Source organism: Cnephaeus nilssonii (assembly GCF_951640355.1).
Source record: "Cnephaeus nilssonii genome assembly, chromosome: 5".
Taxonomy (NCBI): Eukaryota; Metazoa; Chordata; class Mammalia; order Chiroptera; family Vespertilionidae; genus Cnephaeus; species Cnephaeus nilssonii.
Window position 1 is genome coordinate 52,085,491 of NC_137076.1, and position 12,015 is coordinate 52,097,505.

Genomic DNA, 12,015 nt, shown 5'->3' on the forward strand with positions numbered 1-12,015 from the left:
TGAGAATATAAATACTGAATGCTATGCCTTCTTTGTTAAGGAAATAGAAATGCAACATGAGACTTTTAAGGTAAAAACTTACATCTTTTTAAAATTATTATGGTATGAAGTTTTTTTGAAGACATTTGAAAGGTATGATAGGATTGAGTTCTGTATAAGGTGGAGATAAACTCTTGCTTTGCATTGGATTGATTTGTGAAATACTGTAATCTGGTCAAGTTGAATGGGTGCTGGGGAATTTGAGAAATGGTTTCTAATGCTGTGTTCCAGATTATTCAAGATCTGACATCTATGTAACTACTTATGACTTTTGACTAGCTGAGACTGTTTTTTAAAATATTCTTTACCAGCCTAGTTTTAACTTTTTTACTTCCACAATTGAATAGTACAGTCTCAGGGATTATGTAAGATTTTAGAATTTAGCAAACAACAACAAAATAGCAGTATTCTAGGAAAGTATATCATTAGCACTATTTTAAGATGCTAGACTTTTAAATAATGGTTATAATTTACGAACAATCTTCCTTACATTTATTGCTTGAATGAACAGTGTGCAGTTGCTGAATTTATTGTTCATTTTTTGATTTGGGGAAAGACTGTTCATCCTATCTTCCTCTCTGGGATCTTAAGTATTACTAGAAATTATAAAGTTAGGCAATTGTCTTAATTAATGTGTGTCTAGTTTTGTAGACTCTATAGATTTGGGATGGGATCTGCTGGCTCTCAGCTTCATAGAGGACCCTAACTAGATGATCCTGGTCCTACTCCTAGTATTTGTCTGTGTGGTCTTGCTGAGGTATTTGACCTCTGAGGAGGTCTCCCTTAGGTTTACCACATTGTTCTTTCTCTTTTAGGAAGATAAGACAAACTTCTCTTTGGGGCAGTCCCCTTTTTGTTCTAAGGTGCCTCTCAAATTAACAATTGTGTTCATATCACAAGTTGTCCAAAGTGGGAACTGTAAGTAAGCAATCTTGGTGAAAATATACCATTTAGAAAGATAATTACCGGGATTAGAAGAAGCAGGTTTCTGTTTGGGGACCAGGGTTGGGGTGGGGTGGTTAGACTGATTAAAAATATCTGTTTTGTGAAAGTGTTGCTTGTGCACCTTATGTATCAGAATTACAACCCAGTGGTTGGCTGCCTTCAAGTAGAAACCTGACAGCAGTTCCTGGCCAATTGAAGGTTTAGAGAGATCTGTAACAGGCCAAGATCTTAGAGATAAAACAACCCAAGACCGAGGAAAGTTATTGTGAGGTTTTGATGAGTTGTTTAAAGTAAAGTTTGTCCAAAGGATGCTTAGCTCTTGGAATTGTTCAGGGAACTGGCTTTTTGGGGCCTGTGCCATACTGTTCCTCTGACCTGTGTCTTAGAGGCTCATATAACAAAAACTAGAGGCCTGGTGCACGAAATTCGTGCATGGATGTGTGTGTGTGTGTGTGTGTGTGTGTGTGTGTCCCCGTCCGTCCCTCAGCCCAGCCTGCACACTTTCCAACCTGGGACATCCCTCTCACAATTGAGAACTGCTGGCTCCCAACCACTTGCCTGCCTGCGTGCCTGCCTGATTGCCCCTAACCACTTCTACCTGCCAGCCTGATCACCTCCTAACGACTCCCCTGCTGGCCTGGTCACCCCTAACTGTCCTCCCCTGCAGGCCTGGTCGCCCCAAACTGCCCTCTCTTGCTGGCCATCTTGTGGTGGCCATCTTGTGTCCACATGGGGTGGCCATCTTTGACCACATGGGGGTGGCCATCTTTGACCACGTGGGGGTGGCCATCTTGTGTGTTGGAGTGATGGTCAATTTGCATATTACATCTTTATTATATAGGATAGGATGTCTCACATGCTTAAGACAAATAGGTTGTAACAAGGCAGTTTTCCATTAGGATAAAAGTTTTCAAATCTTATCAAATAATGCTGTTATTTAATTTAGAGAATTGAAAAATAAGTTGGTTAGTTAAAAAAAATAATTTTCAGATAAATATAACAGATAAAATGGGACAAAAGGAAATATAGATATTTATATTTTGAATAAAGAAGGTACTATTGTAAATACTAACCTAAACATTTTTTAGATATATAAGAATATTTATTTGCCAGGTTTTTCTTCAAAAGGTTATTGGGGTGAGGGGGGTATAGGGGAGAGATTAGGGGAATTTATATGCATGTGTGCATGGCCCATGAATGGGAGGGGCGGGTGCCGGGAGGAGGGGGCCAATGGGGGGAAAAACAACAAAAAAACAAAGGGGACATCTGTAATACCGTACTTTCCGGTGTATAAGACGACTGGGCGTATAAGATTTTCCTGGGTTAAAAAGTCGTTTTATACGCCGGAAAATACGGTATATTGGACTATATTGATGGGATTAGATGTAATGGATTAGATATATTGGACTACTGTATTTTCCGGCATATAAAACGACTTTTTAACCCAGGAAAATCTTATACGCCCAGTCGTCTTATACGCCGGAAAATACGGTACTTTCAACAATAAATATAAATTTTAAAAAATTAAATTAAAGCCTTTATCTACTGGGGAAAAAAAAAAGGATATTGATTTTAAAAAGTCTAAGATTTTCTAAGGAATAGGGCCAAGTAATTTGCCTTAAAGTTTTTCTGAATGCCTAACTTGGCCACTTGATTGCTTTTGAAATCAATTTCTGAGTTAGCTATTAATACTTTTAATACGTGAGTGAATGAAATTACACAGTTGTAAACCTAACTTGAGCTTGAGTAGAACAGGCATTATCAAGATTTCATGCAAAACTTTTCCTGCTATTAAAGAAAATCATAGGAAATCTCTTGATGGTAAAATTTATGTTTACATTGAAACTATTCTTAAACTTTTAATACAAAATGACCAGACATATTTAATTTACCTTTATACAGTCAGTAGTAATAAATTAAAATACATTATTAGGAAATTCAGATTTTCAAATTAGTGAGCTTTGTATCATTAGGATGATGACTTGAAGTTATAGTACTAAGAAGTACTTTTTTCATCTGGATGACTCCTTCATAAAAGAAGCCACATGCATGAGTCCGCAGGAGCTGAGCAGGGCTTTTGCGGACAGGACATTGTTGACATCACTCATTCATTGGGTTGCAGGAGCTGAAACTGACTTAATGGCACATAACATAATTTTTCATCTTAAAATTTTATTAAACATTTTTAAAATAAAAATTTTGAAATAATTGAAGTAAAATTAACATACAGAAAACTATTGATAAACTTTTCTATATTAATGAACTTTTATAAAGTGAACACACATTTTAACTATAGGCTAGATCAGTGATTGGCAAACTGCGGCTCGTGAGCTGAGCCTGGTTTGCTGCTCTATTGACTAATGAGTTTGCCGACCACTGGGCTAGATCAACATATTGACTCTTCTGAAACCTGTCTGTGTCATGTGCCAGTCAAATAATCCCTTCACCCCAAGGTAATTGTTATTCTGACTTTGCGATCAGAGATTAGTTTGGCTTATTCTTGAATTTAATAAAAATAAAAAGATATTTTAATATGTATGCATCTCCTCATGTGCCACCATCCCCCATCCCCCAAGCTTATTTCACACAGTATTATGTTGGGGAGATGTAGCCTATTTTGTGTGTGGCATCATTTTCATTGAGGTTTAGGAGTCCATTGTATGAATATACTAGTTTATTTCTCCCTTCTACTGCCGATGGACATTTGGTTTATATTCAGTTCTGAGCCCCTTAATAATGCCGCTATACTAAATGTACATATTGTTTTGAGCGCATATATACACACTAGAGGCCCAGTGCATGAAATTCATGCACGGGTAGGGTCCCTAGGCCTTGCGGGCGATCAGGGCTGATCTGTGGGGTCCCTGCTGGCACCCGCCTTGGCCAGCCTGGCGCCACCCACTTGCCGGCCCTGCCGCCGCCACTGCCAGTCACCTCCCTCTGTGGGTGACCAGCGGGGTGATGGCGGTGGGGAGAGCCCACTGGCACCTGCCTTGGCTGGCCTAGGGCCTGCGGGCTGGGGGCAGCTATTGTGTTGAGCATCTGCCCCCTGGTGGTCAGTGAGTGTCATAGCCACCAGTCGTTTCGCTAGTCATTCCGCTGTTCGATTTGCATATTAGCCTTTTATTATATAGGATAACTATTGATTGTATACCTGGGAATAGTATGATTTAGTCATTGGCTATATGTATTTTCACCATTAGTAGATACTTCTAAATCAGTGATGGGCAACCTTTTGAGCTTGGTGTGTCAAACTTCGCCAAAAAACTGAGCATAACTCGGGTAGTGTGTCACTTTGAGGAAAAAACTAACTCCAAGACTCTAGTCGCAAATGTTTCATCCTTAGGAGCAGCAAATGTTTCATCCTTGGCATGCGGCCGCGTGTCATCAGAAATGGCTACGCGTGTCAGTGCTGACATGCGTGTCATAGGTTCGCCATCACTGTTCTAAATAGTTTTCTATGCTGGTTATACCAATTTACACTTCTACCTGCAGTGCATGAGAATGCCAGCTGTTGCACATTCTCACTTATACTTGGTATTCTATTTTTTTATTTTTTAGGTAAAAAGTAGTCATTTTGGTGGGTATCAGTATCTACTTGTGTTTTTTTATTTTCCTAATGATTAGTGACATTGAGCACCTTATCAATTTGTTTATTGGGTTTTGAAGTTATCTTTTGTGAATTTTTGTTTAGTCTTTAGCCCATCTTAAAAACTGGGTTGTCTTTAGCTTGGTGTAATATAAGGTTGTTTAAAAAGTATTTTGTATATGAGTTCTTTGTTGAACATGTGCATTGTTATTTTTTCCTACTCTGTAGCTTTCATTTTCATTTTTTTAAGAACAACTTTTAATGCTAATGAAGTCCAGTATGTTGTTTTGATTTTTCTATCTTAAAAAACCTGTGCTAACCTCAAAGTAATGATGAGATTTTCCTGTCATCCTATAGAAACTTGTATTGTTTTAAACTATTGCTTAGGTCTCTAATATAATTTTTCTTCCCCCCTTTTATCTGGTTTGTGGATATGGATGTCATTCATTTGATCAATTTTGGTTTTAGCAGTGGTAGTGATAGAAAATCTTATTGGTATGGTTTACTCATAAGAAAACTTTTTTATTTTTATGTATGGCATTGTTATTGCGAATATGGTAACATTTTATGCTAGTTAAGATAGATGATTTTTTTATTCTGAAGGTTCTTGAAAAGGACTCTAAAAACATCTTCTTTTCTGACTTCAAAAGAGATAATTGGTTTTACCTCTTATTATGTCATGTTCTGTTTTATTTATTTTGTTTTTGTGGAGTCATAGTATGGTGCCTTAAAGACATGGGGTTATGCAGCCAAAGGCAGCTGCTGTATGTAAGCAGATGACTTAATCTCTATAAGGCTTGGCTTTTTGCCTATAAAATGGGGAATAAATGAAGTGTTTTAAAAATGTGTATAAATATTTTTCAAGGCCTGAGCAATGTGCCTGATAAAGAATAAGAGCTCTATAATATTTAGTGCTTTATTCTTGAATTTTTGAACTTTATTTTGAATGTTATTTTCACTTGAGACTTGACTGAAAGGATATATACTATGTTTATTATAAAATTATTAGATACAGCTAACTTTTGTAAATAGTAAAGTTAATTTGTCATTTTATATATTTCTTTTTATTGTGGTTAAAATATTTTAATATCTTAGTACTCACATAGGGTGAATTTTAAAATGTTACTTTAAGTTAATTTTTAAATAAAAATACTTTGTAAAACATCTTCCCAAGGCATTGACTCTACTTTAACTCTATAGATGCTAGTTAGATGGTAACTAGGTAACCAGAATGTAGAGTATAACATTGTATATTGATGGCCAAGAAAAATTTAATATATGGATGCTTCTCTAAGACATTGTTATTAGTGTGCTGTTTTCTTGGTCTATAATTTTTAAAATCTAATTTATTATAGAGCTTGCTCTTTTTGTAATCTAGTAAATTCTGCCAATGTCTTAATAATTTTTTAGCATTTCCATATCACTTATAAAATTTCCATAATTTATAAGACTAGGAAAAATGTTTTATATTTGTCATGTGCCAAAGTTTCAGCATTAATCTGGGTTGTAAAGTGTAGAAAGACAAATTGTTCTCATAAATGGGATTCTAGGGTAGATTTTCAGAGTAGGGTTAACTTTTGAAGTTGAAAAATTATTTCTTTTTTTTTTTATTTAGGGAGTCTAAACGATCAGTGGGATTTTTAAAAGGCTATTTAAATATTTGGTAAGTACATACTTTTTATATTAAATAGTTTGCATGTTACTTAAGTTTACATGTATGTAACATTAATGAGATTTACAACAGCCACTGCGAATGACAGTTGTAATTTATATTTTTAAAATTTTTACCTGATACTGGAATTTCTTCTCTTTATATTTATTCTGCTCTCCTTCTGACTCTTTCTACACATTGTATTCAGAAAATTGTTTTAGTGTGCAAGCTAAGTATTAAAGGAATTCAGAGAAAGAAATGTGAAATTTATCCTGCCGAGATTTTTGTAACAGTTTTCTATTAGCTGTTGATACTAGTACAACTTTCTTCTTTAGCCATCCATGACTTGAGTGCTCTTTACATTAGATCCTGTTCACCACAACAAGACAAGATGAAGACCAGTACTCTGATCAGGCCCTATCTGGGCTAGTCCAGTATGTTTACTTCAACTACATAGTATTTATATAGATACTAGAAGCCCGTTGCACGAAGATTCGTGCAATAGACCTTCCTTCACCTGGCTGCTGGCATCAGTTTTCCGCCGGCACCAGTTTTCCTCTGGCACCTGGGACCCAGGCCTTGGCTCTGGCCACCCGCTGATCGGAGTGCCTTCCGCTGGCGCGATCGGCCACCCAGAGTCCTGCTGCCCGTGCCTTCTGCCAGCCCCATCGGTCCCCGTTCAGCAGCATGGCGGCTGATCGCACCGGCGGGAGGAGCAGGGGGCGGGGACTCGCGAGTCCCCGCCTCCCGTGCCTCCCGCTAGCCCCATTGGTCCCCGCTCAGCGGTGCGGCGGCCGATTGCGCCGGCGGGAGGAGCAAGTCCCCGCCCCCCGCTCCTCCCGCCGACCCAATCGGCCACCCTGAGTCCCGCCCCTTGTGCATCCCGCCGGCCCAATCGTGGGCGTAGCGGAGTGATGGTTAATTTGCATATTACCCTTTTATTATGTAGGATAATAATGCCTTGGTTAAGCATGATACCTGTTAAAATTATTAAATAACTAGAGGCCCCGTGCATGATTTAATCATTCACCAGGCCTTCCGAAAGCCTCCGGCACGGCGGAGGCTTTCGAAAGGCCTTGTGCCGGAGCAGACAGCCGGCCAGCTCCCCCGCTTTGGCTTTTGATCGCGGGGGAGCTGGCCGGCTGTCCGCCGGTGCACCAGGCCTTCCGAAAGCCTCCGGTGCAGCCATGGCACAGACGCTGAGCTCGCGGCGCCAGTGGCGCCGCGAGCTCAGCGTCCTGCTGGCCCAATCAGCTACCCCGGCCACCCTGAGTCCCGCCCCCTGCGCCTCCTGCTGGCCCAATCGTGGGCGTAGCGGAGTGATGGTAATTTACATATTACCATTTTATTATGTAGGATGGGGAGTAAGTACTGAGACATTGATTAATCAAATGTTGTAATAAAAATTTTTGGTTGTTTGAATGTAAAAATATCTTTAAGGATGAATACACCTGTTTGATTAGCCAAAGGAAATTTCCTAGCTACATGAAGAAATATTTAATAAAAAAACATTAATTTCATTTGTTATTCTCTTTAATGTGTTTGAAACAAATATTCAACCAAATGATGTTTCTAAAATTCTACAATAATCATAATTGATGCTTAAGTATTTAACAATTATACTACTCTATTTATTGTAAAATGAATGTAATATTTTTAGGAGCAAATGATGTTACAAGATTTTTTAAACCAATTTTTACTACTTTAAAATGTGGTAACTGATATCTGGAGATGTATTAAATAGAAAAGAGTAATTTGCTGACATTTTCCCCCTCATTGATACATGTATTTGAGTTAGTCTGAGGGAAGTAATCATCTTTGCATTATATATGTTTCTGACATATATTTCCCTATTGCAAATTTATTCATTTATGTTTAGTAACTGCTTCCTTGAAATATAGTTCAATACAGAAAAGTCATCCCTAAGTGTACAATTCAATAATTTTTAGTGTATTCAGAATTGTAGAATAATCATTACAATCTAATTTTAAGATACTTTTATATCCCTCCAAACCCCTTTATCTTTTAGCAATAACTGTCTATTTTCCATAAAACCCCTGCTCTTAACACCCTAGGCCAGTGATGGGCCACCTTTTGAGCTTGGTGTGTCAAACTTCGCCAAAAAACTGAGCATAACTTGGATAGTGTGTCACTTTGAGGAAAAAACTAACTCCAAGACTCTAGTCGCAAATGTTTCATCCTCGGCATGCGGCTGCGTGTCATCAGAAATGGCTACGCATGTCAGTGCTGACACGCATGTCATAGGTTCGCCATCACTGCCCTAGGCAATATATTCTCAGTTTGTATTGGTTTATCTATTCTGGACATTTCATATTAATTGGAATCCTATATAATAAAAGAGTATTATGCAAATTGACCGTCACACCAAGACACAAGATGGCCGCCCCCATGTGATCAAAGATTGCTGCCCTCATGTGGACACAAGATGGCCGCCACAAGATGGCCTGCAGGGGAGGGCAGTTGTGGGAAGTTAGGGGTGACCAGGCCAGCAGAGGAGGGCAGTTGGGGGAGACCAGGCCAGCAAGGGAGAGCAGTTGGGGGGTACCCAGGCCTGCAGGGGAGGGCAGTTGGGGGGGACCAGACCTGCAGGGGAGGACAGTTGGGGGGGGACCAAGGCCTGCAGGGAAGGGCAGTTGGGAGCCAGCAGTCCTGGATTGTGAGAGGGATGTCGGACTGCCCGTTTAGGCCCGATCCCAGTGGCGGTCGGACATCCCTCAAGCGGTCCCAGATTGGAGAGGGTGAAGGCTGGGCTGAGGGACACCCCCCCCCCCACCCCTGTGCACGAATTTTGTGCACTGGGCCTCTAGTCAGACAATATTTTTCCTTTTGTATCTGGCTTTTTTTCATTTAGCATAGTATTTTCAAGGTTTATCCATTTTGTAGCATGTATCATTTATTTTAGTGGCCAGAAAATATCCCATTGTATATTACATTTATTCATTCATCCATCAGTTGATAGGCTGTATCTACTTTCTGGCTTTAGGTATGCTTCTGTAATAAACATTTTTGGATAAGTTTTTGTATGGGCATATGTTTTCATTCTTTTACGTGTATACTTATAGGAGTGGATTTGCACGGTAATATAGTAACTGTGTTTAGCTCTGAGGAACTGTCAAAAATGGTTGCAATATTTTATAATTCTACCAACAGTGCATGAGGGTTCCAAGTTACTTCACACTCTCACAGATACTTGTTTTTGTCAGTCTTTGGATTTTCACCATGCTAATAGATGTGAAGTGGTATTACATTGTGATTTTGATTTTCATTTCCATAATGACTAATGAGCATTATTTCATGTGTTTATTGGCCATTTTTATATATGGTTTTAGGATAATTGTTCAAATCTTTTGCCCAATTTTCAATTGGACTTTTTATTGTTGTATTGTAAGCATTCTTTATATATTATAGAAACTAGTCCTTTATGAGATATATAATTTGTAAATACTTTCTCCCACTCTGTGGATTGTCTTTTCACTTTATTTCTGGTGTCTTTTGAAATCCAAATTATCTGTTTTTTCTTTTGTTGCTGCGCTTCTGGTATCATACTGTAAATTTACTTTTAAATAAATATTTGTTGGTAGTCTAGGTCTGTGACAAGATTTTAATCATCACAGGACTATAAAGCACTGGCATTTCCTGTGTTTGACAGCCAAAGCCCAAAGGAAGCAATTATTCTTGTATTTGTGCTTCGATTCCTCAGCTAATTGTTTTAAGCAAAACATGTTTTGATCCCATGTGCTATCATGTTACTGTGTTACTGTGTTACTGTGTATAATATTTTTATTGTTATTAGTCTTATGAATTGATATTTAGTTTTTTGGACTGGAGATGAATTTAATACTTTAGTTTATCGTGGTACTTACTGTGTATTTGATTTTGTACCTTAATAAAACCATTGCTTTTTAGGCTAAGCATAGTAACAATTCTTTTTTAAGTCTTTCCTGTGAAGAGACAATAGATTTTGAGAATCTTAGTGGTTTTAATCTTGTACAGGTTATTTGTAGGTAATATTTCAATGTTTTTGTAAACCTACATTTGGAATATGTGTATTTTCCTCTGCTTTATTATGTATATGTCTTTCAAAATTTTATGGGACCATTTTAGTTTCTTATTTTTTATTTATCAATTGAAGGCATATTTCATGATATATTGATCTATAATGTTGTCTAAGTTAGTTTTTAGAGAAATGGCAATTAACAGTGGAATGTGACTACTCTTAGTAGCATTGCCATTCTATGTAAGGGCAAAGGTGTTGTTATATAGTGTAATAAATGTATTTTTTTATTAGGGAAATTTACTTTTGTTTCTATCTTTTGTATTATCTAACAATATTCAGTGTTAACTAATATTAACCAAAATATATTTTAATGAAATTTTATAGAGCTAAGATTATTGATAGTCTTCTTCTTAGTTGATTTTAAATCATGGTGTCCATTGGCTAAAAATCACTTAAGTTCCCATTTTATGGGTAATATTGTTTTTCACATTGATGCTTTTGTAGTTTGTATTATACTCTCCATGGACATTTTGCAATGGAAAAGGAAATGAAAACTGATATTATACCATTCATGATGGTGTTAAATTTTCCATTGTGATAAAAAATATTTAGTTGAGAGAATTACGTCCTCCTATGGAATGTACCAAATGTGGTAGTTAAGAGGATTTTGATAACCTATTTATGACTGAATTAAGGCAAAATGGTTTTTGTGCATTCTTTCTCTTTTTCCTTCTCTTGTTCTGTATGCTTATTAACATAATTATTGAGCAAATATTCTCTTTGAGTATTTATATTTGAAACTAGAGGTTCATGGGGTCCCTAGGCCTGGCCGGGAGTCAGGGCCAATCAGGGCCTTCCGGCTGCTGGCTGGGTCCGCCCTTCTCTAGCAGCCAGCTGCTGGCTGGGGCCTTCCTTCATTCCACGCCGCCCCCAGTGGTCAGCGCACATCATAGCAAGTGATCGAACTCCTGGTCTCCCAGTTGAACTCCCGAGGGGACACTTTGCATATTAGGCATACACACACACACACACACACACACACACACACACACATATATATGGATTTAATATTAACAGAGACCCCTTTTCTTTACAAAGATAAAGTTTACTCTTTAGTTAAACTACTAATTTGTCATTAAAGTCAATAAGGTCTGCCTTATACTAGAGGCCTGTTACATGAAGATTTGTGCAAGAATGGAGCCGCCTTTCCACCTTCCCATACTGCCCAGAGGCTCGGAGCGGCTGGTGCAGTGCACAACACCTGCCTCCGGCTGCTTGGTGCCTGCGTATGCAAATTAACCCGCCATCTTTGTTGGTTTAATTTGCATACACACCCCTGATTGGCTGGTGGGCATCGCGAAGGTACATTCAAATTGCATCTTACTCTTTTATTAGTGTAGATAGGTAACAGCTTCTCAGCACATGTACTAGAGTTTGCTAATCTGCTGATCAATAATACACCTTAGAGCTATTAGTCATTGGTGAGGCTTGTATGGATAGAACTATTCTTCCTCAAAAGGGTATTTCACTATTTACTTAATATTTATTATAAATGTCACACTGTTTTTTCACAAGTGTCTGAAAACCATTGAAAAGTAGTATTGACTCCCTTTTCTCCCAGTATAGTGAAAAACTTCATGCAGTGAAGTTTTCCTAAAAGCCTTTTCTTTCAGAAATCACTTTTTAAGTGAAAAAATCCATTATGACCCACATTCAATCTAGTAGCCATCTAAATGTTATTCTTATTAATTCCTAGAATTTCCATTCTCCTGA

General features: G+C 38.1%; 1 protein-coding gene across 4 annotated transcripts in view; it reads left to right on the forward strand.

Moving 5' to 3' along the window:
- The window catches only part of FBXW7 (F-box and WD repeat domain containing 7), a 171,996-nt gene that overhangs the window by 38,118 nt on the left and 121,863 nt on the right, over positions 1–12,015 (forward strand). For 2 of the 4 annotated variants that reach the window (XM_079770885.1, XM_079770884.1), the window contains exon 2: positions 6,189–6,236. The exons of the other annotated variants lie outside the window; for them this stretch is intronic. The gene's annotated coding sequence lies outside the window, so the exon portion shown is untranslated. The remainder of the gene's footprint in view (positions 1–6,188; positions 6,237–12,015) is intronic. 4 annotated transcript variants of the gene reach the window in all.